Source organism: Schistocerca gregaria, chromosome 3 (assembly GCF_023897955.1).
Source record: "Schistocerca gregaria isolate iqSchGreg1 chromosome 3, iqSchGreg1.2, whole genome shotgun sequence".
Taxonomy (NCBI): domain Eukaryota; kingdom Metazoa; phylum Arthropoda; class Insecta; order Orthoptera; family Acrididae; genus Schistocerca; species Schistocerca gregaria.
The window spans coordinates 342,415,075-342,426,143 of NC_064922.1; the positions used below are offsets into that span (position 1 = coordinate 342,415,075).

Consider the following 11,069-nt stretch of genomic DNA (forward strand, 5'->3'; position numbering starts at 1 on the left):
GCACACCTGACCAATTTAGAACCCTACAGTTCTCAGTCCTAAGGCACAGGTCTAGTGAGTCACAGCCTAGATTGCCAAAGAACATTTGCAGTCTCTAGTTCAATCCTTCCACTCAACCCAGAAACAATGGCTGCTGATCAATCCTGAAGCAATGCTGCAAATTGTGCGCTTCATTGAAACCCTGTACGCAAGGCTGGTTTTCTCAACCTTCTCTGCTTGCTGCTGGAATGATCCAAGTATGAGGTCATAGCTCAGATGACAGGCATCATTTCTTACACTGTGTGCCACAATCTGCAGCTGATTGCACTCTGTTCCCTCTGTGACTGTTGGAATAGCCTCCTCAACAAGCTGAATGAGACCCTCAGGCATACACACTGATTGCACATGGTGTTCCTCTCCATTCCTTCCTGTCAATTCCCTAAGGAGTACCATTATTCATCATACGTCTGAACTGCCGATGATTCATATATCCCTACCCTTCTGCGTTTCTCCTCTCCTGACACATGATATAGCAGTTTGCCCAACAGGTGAAGTGAGTCTCACTGGCTCAGTTTTGGGACATTAAGCCCTAATCTTCCTTCTTTTCTTTTGTTTTCCTTTGGTGCACTGGTTCTCTGTGCAACAGGCAATTTCTCAGTTGTTACTGATAAGGAAGTGTGCGTCAGATGACAAAGTATCATATGATATAAGGTTTTATATTTCATGGCACTGGGTTTTTATATGGCATGATACTTTCATTTTTTATGGTTAAACTGTGTTATGATTCTGCTGACTATCAAACTGGAGAAATCCCAGGATGACATTTCCCACTAACCGCAGCCAGTGAACCTTTTTGTAGTGAACTGACCAAAATGAGAAATACAGATCCTCTTCAACTATACTGACTTCACACCAACACAGAGCTGACAGTACAGGAATGAATATGTTGTGGGATATGACAAGCAGTGTCTTCTCTCTCTTTGACAACATGAACCACTCCAAAGGACAATTGTGGTCTGCAAGACTATTTTAGCACATCACGTGACTTGGTGCAGTTGACGGTTTTTCAATTCTTTTTCAGTTGGTCAACATACTATCGACATTATGGAACTGACAGTGTGAGAACTAGTAACAATCCAGCTTACAGTGTGTATCCCTAACACATTGATAACTGGGAATCGTCCACAGTTAGAGTAAAGTTCTTTCATGATTTCCGACAATGAAATTATTGACAGAATGACAACACCAAAGTGAATCATTGATAAAACTGGAAAAAAGCTTTTGATTGCAGGGTAGAATACACAGGCTTATTTACAGATACCTACACAGTTTCAGAAGGTGAAAACTACAAGATGTACAGAAAATAGGCCTTATCAGTGGATAGAGCACCTCCCAAGCTTTGATTAATAATGTGATTGTTTTAGGCTCCTGTTAAATGATTTCCACAAAAGCTCCATCTTCTCTGTTGATGATCATGGCCTGTCTATTTTCTTTGCCCCACATAAGCAGGCAGTTTTTATGAAATGTGTTGCACCACTCGTGGATTGATTTGTCTATTGGAGCTTTTAACTGATGTTTGATGCAAGAGCACTGAATCGTCATAACTGACTAACATTTAACAATTGCAAGGATGCAAAATGCATGCATCAGCCCATTATGTCACATTCTGACACATCTCCCCCTAAGCATTCTGAAACTATGCCCCATTGCGTACTACAAACTGAAACTTGGAATGATGATTTATTCACTGATATGAGTCATTATTTTTGTATGTCTTGTAATTTTTGTGCAGTCATCTTCTGGAATTCTTGAGGTACTTATAAATAACCCTACAATTACTTACAAGTGTGAAGATACTTGGTTCCAGATGCTTCAAACATATGGTGAGCAGGAATTTTACACCCTGTCACTGAAAAAGAGAGATAAACTACTATGCCAGATTGACAAGGGTACAGGGCACAGAAAGAAGTTAGTTATGGCCTTGTTTAAAGAACTATTCTATTATCACGTGAGTACTTTAGCGGAACCCTGTAAATCACTTTTCCATGCCATTTTATGGATGTGAAATGAACCACAGCTTCACCCATATAGCACAGTGAAAAAAGAAGTTTGTTGACTACTTGCTCTTAGAGGCCTCCTCAAGGAATCAGGTATTTTAACTACTCCTTCAAAGTATGTATATTCTATACTGAAATTAGTGGTCAATAACACACCACAATGTGAGATTAATAATGATGTGTACAGTTACAACACAAGAACAAGAAATGACTCCTATTGTCCTTTATAAAGCTGCCAGTGACTCAGAAAGTGGTTCAATGTACTGGCACAAACATCTTTGATCATTTGTCCAGTAATATCAAATTCCTGCCAAATAGTAGAGTAAATATTAAATCTAGCCTAAAGTAATTTCTTCTGGGAAACACCTTCTATTCCAGAGACCATCTTTTATCATATATGAGAAAAATTCCACTAAGTTCTACTGGTTATAAGATCAGTGCAAATAATCTATGGAACATGTAACAAAGTAGATAACTAATTGAGACAGGAATTTATAGAAGACAGGATTAACAGAAATAAATGTCTGTATGGCAGTTTTGGCTGGGAGCCCCCACCTGGCAAGTATGGCTGCCTGGTGCAAGACTTTTTACTTGACACCACTCTGTTGCCACACAACCTGGTGAGGATGAAACGATGATGACAACACACACACTCAGTCTCAAGTACAGAAATTCCCCAACCTGACTAGGAATCAAACCTGGAGCCCCATGATTGAGAGTCAGCAATGCTAACAACAAAATCATGCACTGCTGACAGAATTCAGAGATCCTTAAATCAAGAGAATGGAGGAAAGAGCCACTCACATAGTTCTGCAATGTTTGAAAAAGCAGATCAATCTCAAAAAATTCTATGAATGCTGTCCTCATGTGAAGTACACATGAGAATGAGTAATTTGTTCTTAGACTTTCATATGATAAGGTGTTATTTAATATTTAAATATTGATATTCATGTCATATCTTCATTGTTGTCTTCTGTTCTAAAACTGAAGCATCTCTGCAACTTCAATTTGTAATGAAGGGTGACCAGAAGTGTCTTTATGGAGTCAGAACAAAACTTTGAATAGTGACAAAATATTAAGGGACTTCAAGCTCTGTGCTGTGCTTCGACAGCTCAGTTAGGGACAGATGCCTGAGAGATGTAAACAGCAAAAACTTCTCACAATTTTCATGTGTTGCTCTCTTTAAAGATAAGCCTTCATGCCTAGCCTGAATGTTTTCTAACGTCATCTAACCACCTTCCATTTTAATTACATCTTTCACTGCACTCTGTTCCCTGACCCATTTATTTGTACCTTTCTTTCCTAGGCACTCCCAACATACATCTCTACAATACTTGCTGAACTGACATCAGTATTTTAATTATTTTCCACAATAGAAGTCCATGGTAATAACACATCAATAACTCTGCCTCTCTCCACACCCCCAACCCATTTGGCATGTGCACACTGCTCTTGCATTTTAGTGTGTGCACATCAGACTATAATGAATTAAACTGAAAAATCTTTAAAAATGAGGCAAAAATCACTAAAGTAATTATGAACACCAAAGAAACTGATTTTAGCATGATCCTGACACACAATGACAGTCACCATACACATAAAACACTCTCTCTCTCTCCCTCCTTCCATGATGCCAGTGACTGTATACACCAAAAGAGCAACACCCAACTGAGTCACACCTACATGCAGATAAAAAGCAGTTTCCTAGCTTCAAAATACTACACTGCTTCCATAAGTATGTAGAGTCTTGAGGAGATCATTCTTCAGACTGTGTGTGTGTCAGTATAAAATCCCATAGCACATTTCATTCAGTTTTGAGCATATATGAATAAAAATGTTATACAAATGCTGGGCATGGTTTTCTAACACTTTTGTAAATCAAATAATGTTGGTTTGTATGTTAAGCTGTCATGAATGTGTTTCTGTGAGATTTTAAGTGAGTACAAGTGATGTGGTTAAGTAGTTAAAGCATTGGACTTGTATGCTGGAGGAGTGTTCTTCAAATCTCTTTCCAGTCATAAGTTTTCTTCATCTTCCTAGTACTGAAAGTAAATGTCAGGATAGTTTCTTTAAAAAGGTCAGACCTGATATTGAGTCATTTTTGTCAAATGTAAACTTATGTTCTATTTCTGATGACTATATTGTTACGCTACAGTAAACCATAGTCCTACTTCTTAATGCAGAATTTCAACTGTTCTCCTGTGGCTTACAATTGGATCCTTTACACACAATAAATTAACACAAAGAACAAATATGCAAAATATATTAACCCTTGAACCAAAGTTCGCTACTACATTACTTTCAACAAATCAGTTCTGTAAGATGAACATGGACCATCATGTGGTAGCATCTCATCCAACTTAAGGCTTTTGAAGTTACACTATTCTCACAGTGATGTCTGCCATCAAGGAAATGAAGCCTTAAACACTGGCTTGGGTATACAGGTGTTTTCTTGATTGATGTATGGAGTGGTACAGAAATGTACGGCACACTATTTACCACTTATATATATATATATTAACATCCACGAAATAAAAACGTCTGCAGTACAATTTCAAATTTGTTACACATTTCAGTGTCTCTCAGTTGTTAGGAGAGGGTGGGTCAGCTTAGTTTCTTAACTGCTGACTGAAAATTGAATACTGATATTGCGAAAACTTTGGAATAGAACAGACGTAGCCATTCAGTGTGTGTGTTTCAGGGAAAATAGGTAGGAGAGGAAGCCACTTTTCATCAACTGCATGGCAAAATAGAAACTTGAGAATGAATAAATAATTTATAACTTTAATTGCCGTGCTTTATTCAAATTCCGTAACCAAGCTATATAGTTATGGAGCACAACCCAAGTGTAATCAGTGAAAAAAGGCGGTCAGGTATATTTTTACTCCAGATTTTCGGTTGTTCCAAGTCTGCAATACATTTAATTGTTTGCGTTTTTTATAACAATGACAAATACTACTCTTCTACAACTAATGTGATAATTTATTTTCACGCATTTATAGAATTAAAGTTGTATCGTTTGTCTTATAATTATGAATGTAAACTACATTTACAAGAGCTTCAGCGCTCTGTTTTCCGTGGCGTTGCAAGGTGGTGGCGGGAGAAAAAAAAGCAGGTTGATAACTGGTTGATGTATCTTATATATAAATACACGTCTGTATTTTGCGATCGGTTTCGCGATAGCATCACTTACTATAGGCGACAGGCTGATAACAGCCGATAAATCTGCCACTCGACAGCAGCTACTAAATCGACGAAAACCACCACAAAAACATAACACAACTGTATGTCGGCTTTAGGAGTGCTGCACAAAATTTTGAAACAATGACAGTTGTCTGTTACATTCTCAATATGAAACTCAAATAGCTTACAATTGGGATACATATTATTTCCATTTATTTGTGCAAGACTGTTATCTGTCACAGGTTATTGCCTTACAAAACAGACAACAAAAACAAGTTGTTTTACTCTGCTTGCAGATGACTCGAGTTAGTCATGGGCTTCGCACTGAGATTTTAAACTCAAATCATTTGGTTTCTGTCATCTGAAACAAATGAAATAAACAATAACAAATTTCAAACTGCTGATACAGCGATGACTCACCTACTGAAAGTTGTTGTAACTTGTCAGCTAGCGCATTCTTCGCTCGACAGTCGAATTCTTGAGAAAATGATGACAACACCAACGTTCTGGGGTGTCATACTTATCATTTTCACAAAAATGGGAAACACAGGACGGCACAATGTTTCGAAAATTATATTTAAAGGAGGGATTGCCAGTTATTTTTCTGTTATAACAACACAGTTATCGAAACATGGCGGCTGTTTACCAGTTTAACCAACACAAGAGTCCTCGTTTTGAGTTGAACAGTTTTGATGGTGATCTACATGTTCATTAAACGTGAAAAGTAGTGAATATTGGACATCATCAGAGTTCGTTTGCTCCTTGCTCAATGTACTGTGTGGTAACAGCAGATGCACTAGGAAAGTTTTGAATTGCTGCCGACTAACGAAAGGACAACTTTTTTTTGCTTCATGTAAGCGTTCATCACGTTAACAAGTTGAACTAGATTCTCGGTATGTGGGACTGCTTTCCCACAAAGGATTCTATTACAGTATAAGCGCTTCTGACTAGCTGAAACGAGTTTATTACAATATTTATACCGTTTGTTTGAACAGTTCATTTGCTAGCTGTACTGTTTGCAGTATCTTCGTCAGCAAAGTGTGATCTCATGTTAGAACATTAATTTCCACCCTGAGTTGTTAAAATAAGTAGTCTTTGAGTAATATTTTGCGTCGGCATTACGCCATCCTGCGCATCAGCAGTCGTACCCGCTCGTGTAGTAATTCACCGCACAGTTTTTTTATTCCTGAATTAAGTGCATCCACAATAACTGCTATTCAGAACACATTAGTTATTAACATATTTACACAGAGACATAACTGAAACATTTATTGTTTAAAGTACTGATAAGTACAGATAGTTCATTAAAATTTCGCACCGTTGTAAGTTTTACCCATCAATCATCTGACAGGTGCAGATAAGCAGCAAATAGTGTATGATTCTCATGTTTCAACAGTAGTTGAGCTAAACCTGTTTATTTCAGAATTTGTCATGGTCTTTTTTTTTATCAATCTCTTTCTTGGGCAAATAATCCTACACTTTTTTAAAAGCATTGCTGTGTCTATAGGTATCAGTACTGTCACACTAAGCAGATCAATATTGATACAGTCTAATGAAAACTGAAAAGAGCTCTCTTACCTCCAGCCACTTACCTGCTGCGTATACTGAACAGCTTGGTAGTATAAATCTGGGTATATTGTCATACACTTCACATAATTGCCTTAAAAAAAATCATTCGCAAATACAAAGTCGCAGTTTTTTAATTTCAGTCCCTTATTACTAATCTTTACATTTAAGAAATCTGCTTTCAAAGAATACGCAGTATGTTCTCCCACAGCACCGAATTTTCTAATGACAACACAACACAGGATCCTTATATACATACTTTGTCATATCAAAATGTGTCACATTTGGTCATTATAATTCTTGTATTGAGATGAATACTGTTGCTCTGCTGTTCTAACTCCAGAGTTTGACAGTTTGAAGCATGAACTTAATTGATTAGAAATTGTGCTTTTTTTCCACAGAAATATCCCTTTTAGTATAACTTATTTCTTTGTTAATGAATTCCATTTTATGTGCCATACTGATCAATATGATGCAGTTCTTAGTATATTGTTTTTATTTTTTTGAACTCACACTAGGGTGGAATGGGGTTTCCAGGGAGGTTCTAGCCCTGCCTGTCCATACATATTTATATTTTCTGTGGTTCCCCTAAAATGTTAAGGCAAATTACAGGATGTTTCCTCTGAAAAGTACATGACCAACTTTCATCGTTATCCTTTTCCTGTCCAAGCTGTCTCTGATCTCATGTGCATATTGAACAACAGACTCAGATATGGTACAGTTCGTATCCTGATGCTCCATCAGGTCAGTGCTCAATGTTAGGCATCTTAGACACATTATTCACAAGACTTGCTATTTAGACTACAGCAGAATGGCAACTATGAACATGATGGGTTTGTACCTGGCTTATCTGGACATTTTAGATGGATGCACCCATTACACCTGTACCCAGGTGCAGATAAACCATACCACCAATCAACAAATTGATATTTGAAGAGTGCCATAACAGAGACGTCCATTATGCACCATTACATATGCTTTAAAAGTAGAGCTGCTACTAAGTAAAATCCAAACAAGCAAGTTTGCAAAACGGTGGGAGAGTGGTGTGCTTACCACATGCCCCTCCATACCGCATACGCATGACAGGATTATGACACGGCCAACTGATAGACATCAATTGGGCCTCCATGACCTGGCGAGGAGTTCATCTTTTATTTTAATACCAGGGGAGGTGGACTAAGACGTCTACATCTACATGGATACTCTGCAAATCACATTATGTGCCTGGCAGAGGGTTCATCGAACCACCATCACAATTCTCTATTATTCCAATCTCATATAGCGTGCACGCGGAAAGAATGAACACCTATATCTTTCCGTACAAACTCTGATTTCCGTTATTTTATCATGGTAATCGCTTCTCCCTGTGTAAGTCAAAGTAAAAAAATCGCATTCTGAGGAGAAAGTTGGTGACTGGAATTTTGTGAGAAGATTCTGTGGTGATGAAAAACACCTGTCTTTTAATGATGTCCAGCCCAAAAACTGTATCATTTCTGTGACACTCTCTTCCATATTTCGCGATAATACATAAAGTGCTGCCCTTCTTTGAACTTTTTCGATGTACTCCACCAGTACTATCTGGTAAGGATCCCACACCGCACAGCAATATTCTCAAAGAAGATGGACAAGCATAGTGTAGGCAGTCTTCTTAGTAGATCTATTACATTTTCTAAGTGTCCTGCCAGTAAAACACAGTCTTGTGTGTATAAGCTTTGAGTGTCATTATTAACAACGTGAAAGACTTAGCAAACATTCAGAAAATTGTCCAAGTATGAGCATACCATTTTGTATGGACAGTGCAAGCCTACTTTGAACATTAATCAGAGAAAACGAAATGAAGAGATGGGATACGATTGGGGGGGGGGGGGGGAGGCAGGTATTCTTCTTTAATAACTAAATCTGTATGAAACTCCAGCAATTTATACTCCATACAAACAAGTAAGACAAGTATTCTCGTGGTACCCACTTAGCATGTTGGGAAGGGCAGTATCTTTGAAATAATCACAATAGGTCTTTATAAAGAGCGCCAAACAATCTTCCTGTGACACACACACAAAATTCTCGTGGCAATGGATGGCTCCATTATGCAGCAGCAGTTCCTCATGCTGCTCCTGCAGAGCATGTCCTTTTTTGACATATCATAACAATTATTCAGATTTAACTGGTATGGTACACATTATGAGGGGTGTTCAACAAGTAATGCAACGCTTTTTTTTCCTGCTAGCAGGTTGGTTTTACTCAGCATTCTGATACACCATATTATTCCTCACTTTTTCTGACACAAACTATATTTTCAACATTCAATGTGAAGGCCTTATGACACTCTACTGGGAGGGCCTGTATGTCCGTGTGATACCACTCTATTGATAAGTGTCAGAGCCAGTGTCTTCCTGCATCAATAATCTCTCCAGCATCTACGTACTGCTTCCCACAGATTGCATCCATCACTGTGCCAAACTCGTTGTTCTTATGGTCTTCTGTTAGGTGGTGAGGAATCCAACAATCATACATCTTTGAGCAACCCAACTGGTGGATGAGTGTGTCAGCACTACCAAAAGAGACGTCCAGTTGTGCAGCAAGGTGTTTGATTGTGATCTTTCAGACACCTTGATTGTGAGTGTCAGCATGTTCCAACATTGCTGAAGTCTCAGTTTTCTGCAGCCAGCTGGTGTGCAAGAGATCTGACAGATTTGTGCAGCCTTGTTGTGATGATGATAGATACCTTGCCCAATGACTCACCATGCTTTTGTTGACTGCCAGGACTCTATAGACATTCTGCAAGTGCCTGTGAATATCTGCAACACTCTGGTTTTCCACCAGAAAAAACTCAATGACAGTTCTCTACTTGGAACGCACCTGCGCCACAGATGCCATTTTGAAGGCTTTAGCACCACCATCTATCGGAACTTCATGAAGCTATAGGAGCTGAAGCAGGAATATACCACAATGTCCCACACCAAATTCCACATTTTTTGTAACAGAGTTGGCTGAGAAACAAATGTGTTACATTACTTATTGAATGCCCATTGTACTCAGAGGAGGCACCTCATACATTTATTGCAAGTTAAAGAGCTGCTCTTTGTTTGACCACATTCTTGGATGATCATACAGCCAACAAGGAAATGGTAGAATGTTTGGAGAAATATACAATTCTCAAAAGATATATACAGTGATTGGTTGGTCTGTAACAAAATCTGTAATTGTGAAGGAAAAGAGCTTCAAAATCAATTTGGCCCATACTCATACTACAACAAGTGCCAAGTAATTTCCTTAATGGTACATGTATTTACCTGCTAAAAAGAATGTCAGAATTGGAATTGGCCAAAGAGAATGGTGGCTTAATTAGCAGAACTGTGCTGAACACCATACTGACAAACTTTGATACTGGGCTGGACATTTCTTTCCATAGTGAAAAATAACATTGACATATGGATTCTTGAACATTTTTAACCAATGTCTGGTGCATAAAGTACTGAAACATGGGAAAGAAACTATTATCTGCATATACAGTGAATTGTGCAAAAAATTCAGCTAGATATATGGGAAACCATTCAAAAATATTCTCAAGATTATACTGACTGCTCCATAGTCAGGACTCACCTTTATCCCAGATAGTTTTTTTAGTTTCAAGTTTTTTTTTCCCCCTGAGAAGAGTTGGCTTTCAAGAAGATGTTTCTTTCCAAGAGAATCTAAGTTTCCAAGTAGTTTAGCTCTGACCATGGTTTTTAGCTCCAAAAATGTTTTAGTTTTCTAAAAGGAATTTTGGTTCTCAAGAAGACCTGAAGAACAGTTTTAGTTTGGTTATTATTATTTTGTGATTCTTCCAAGAGAAGAGTGTCATTTTACATAAGTGCAAACACTGACAAATGTAATTTATTACAAGTGCAAGGTGAACCAGAAGGGTCAGAAGGAGGGAAAAAAATAAAAATTTTGTAACTTATAAAAAAGCTAAACAACAGGTAAATACAAGCATTTGCATAAGCAGTTTCAAATTACATGTTGGAAATTTTTTTATGCCCATTATATGTATATCCAGTGTCAAAAATATTGTAGTCATGCTCACATAATCATAAACAGTATTATTGTTTACAATTTAAAGCTGTTAATTTTCCCAGAACAATTGTGCAGTTTTGCCATGGTTCCTCTGACAGTACTTAGCATGTGCGGTGCAGATAACCCAACTCTGTAACCCTTTTAGATATGATATTTACAAACTCCAACCACAGACATTCAAAATTATTAAAAACCTAAACAGTGGTACAAAAGAGAAAGTGGATTCAATTT

At 37.8% G+C, this 11,069-nt stretch overlaps 1 protein-coding gene across 2 annotated transcripts in view; it reads right to left on the bottom strand.

Moving 5' to 3' along the window:
- LOC126356040 (uncharacterized) overlaps positions 1–6,197 on the bottom strand; it is a 979,035-nt gene extending 972,838 nt beyond the window's left edge. The window contains exon 1 of one of the 2 annotated variants that reach the window (XM_050006716.1): positions 5,640–6,197. The gene's annotated coding sequence lies outside the window, so the exon portion shown is untranslated. The remainder of the gene's footprint in view (positions 1–5,639) is intronic. The other variant, XM_050006720.1, reaches the window with a different exon arrangement.
- Positions 6,198–11,069: the final 4,872 nt, after the last annotated feature.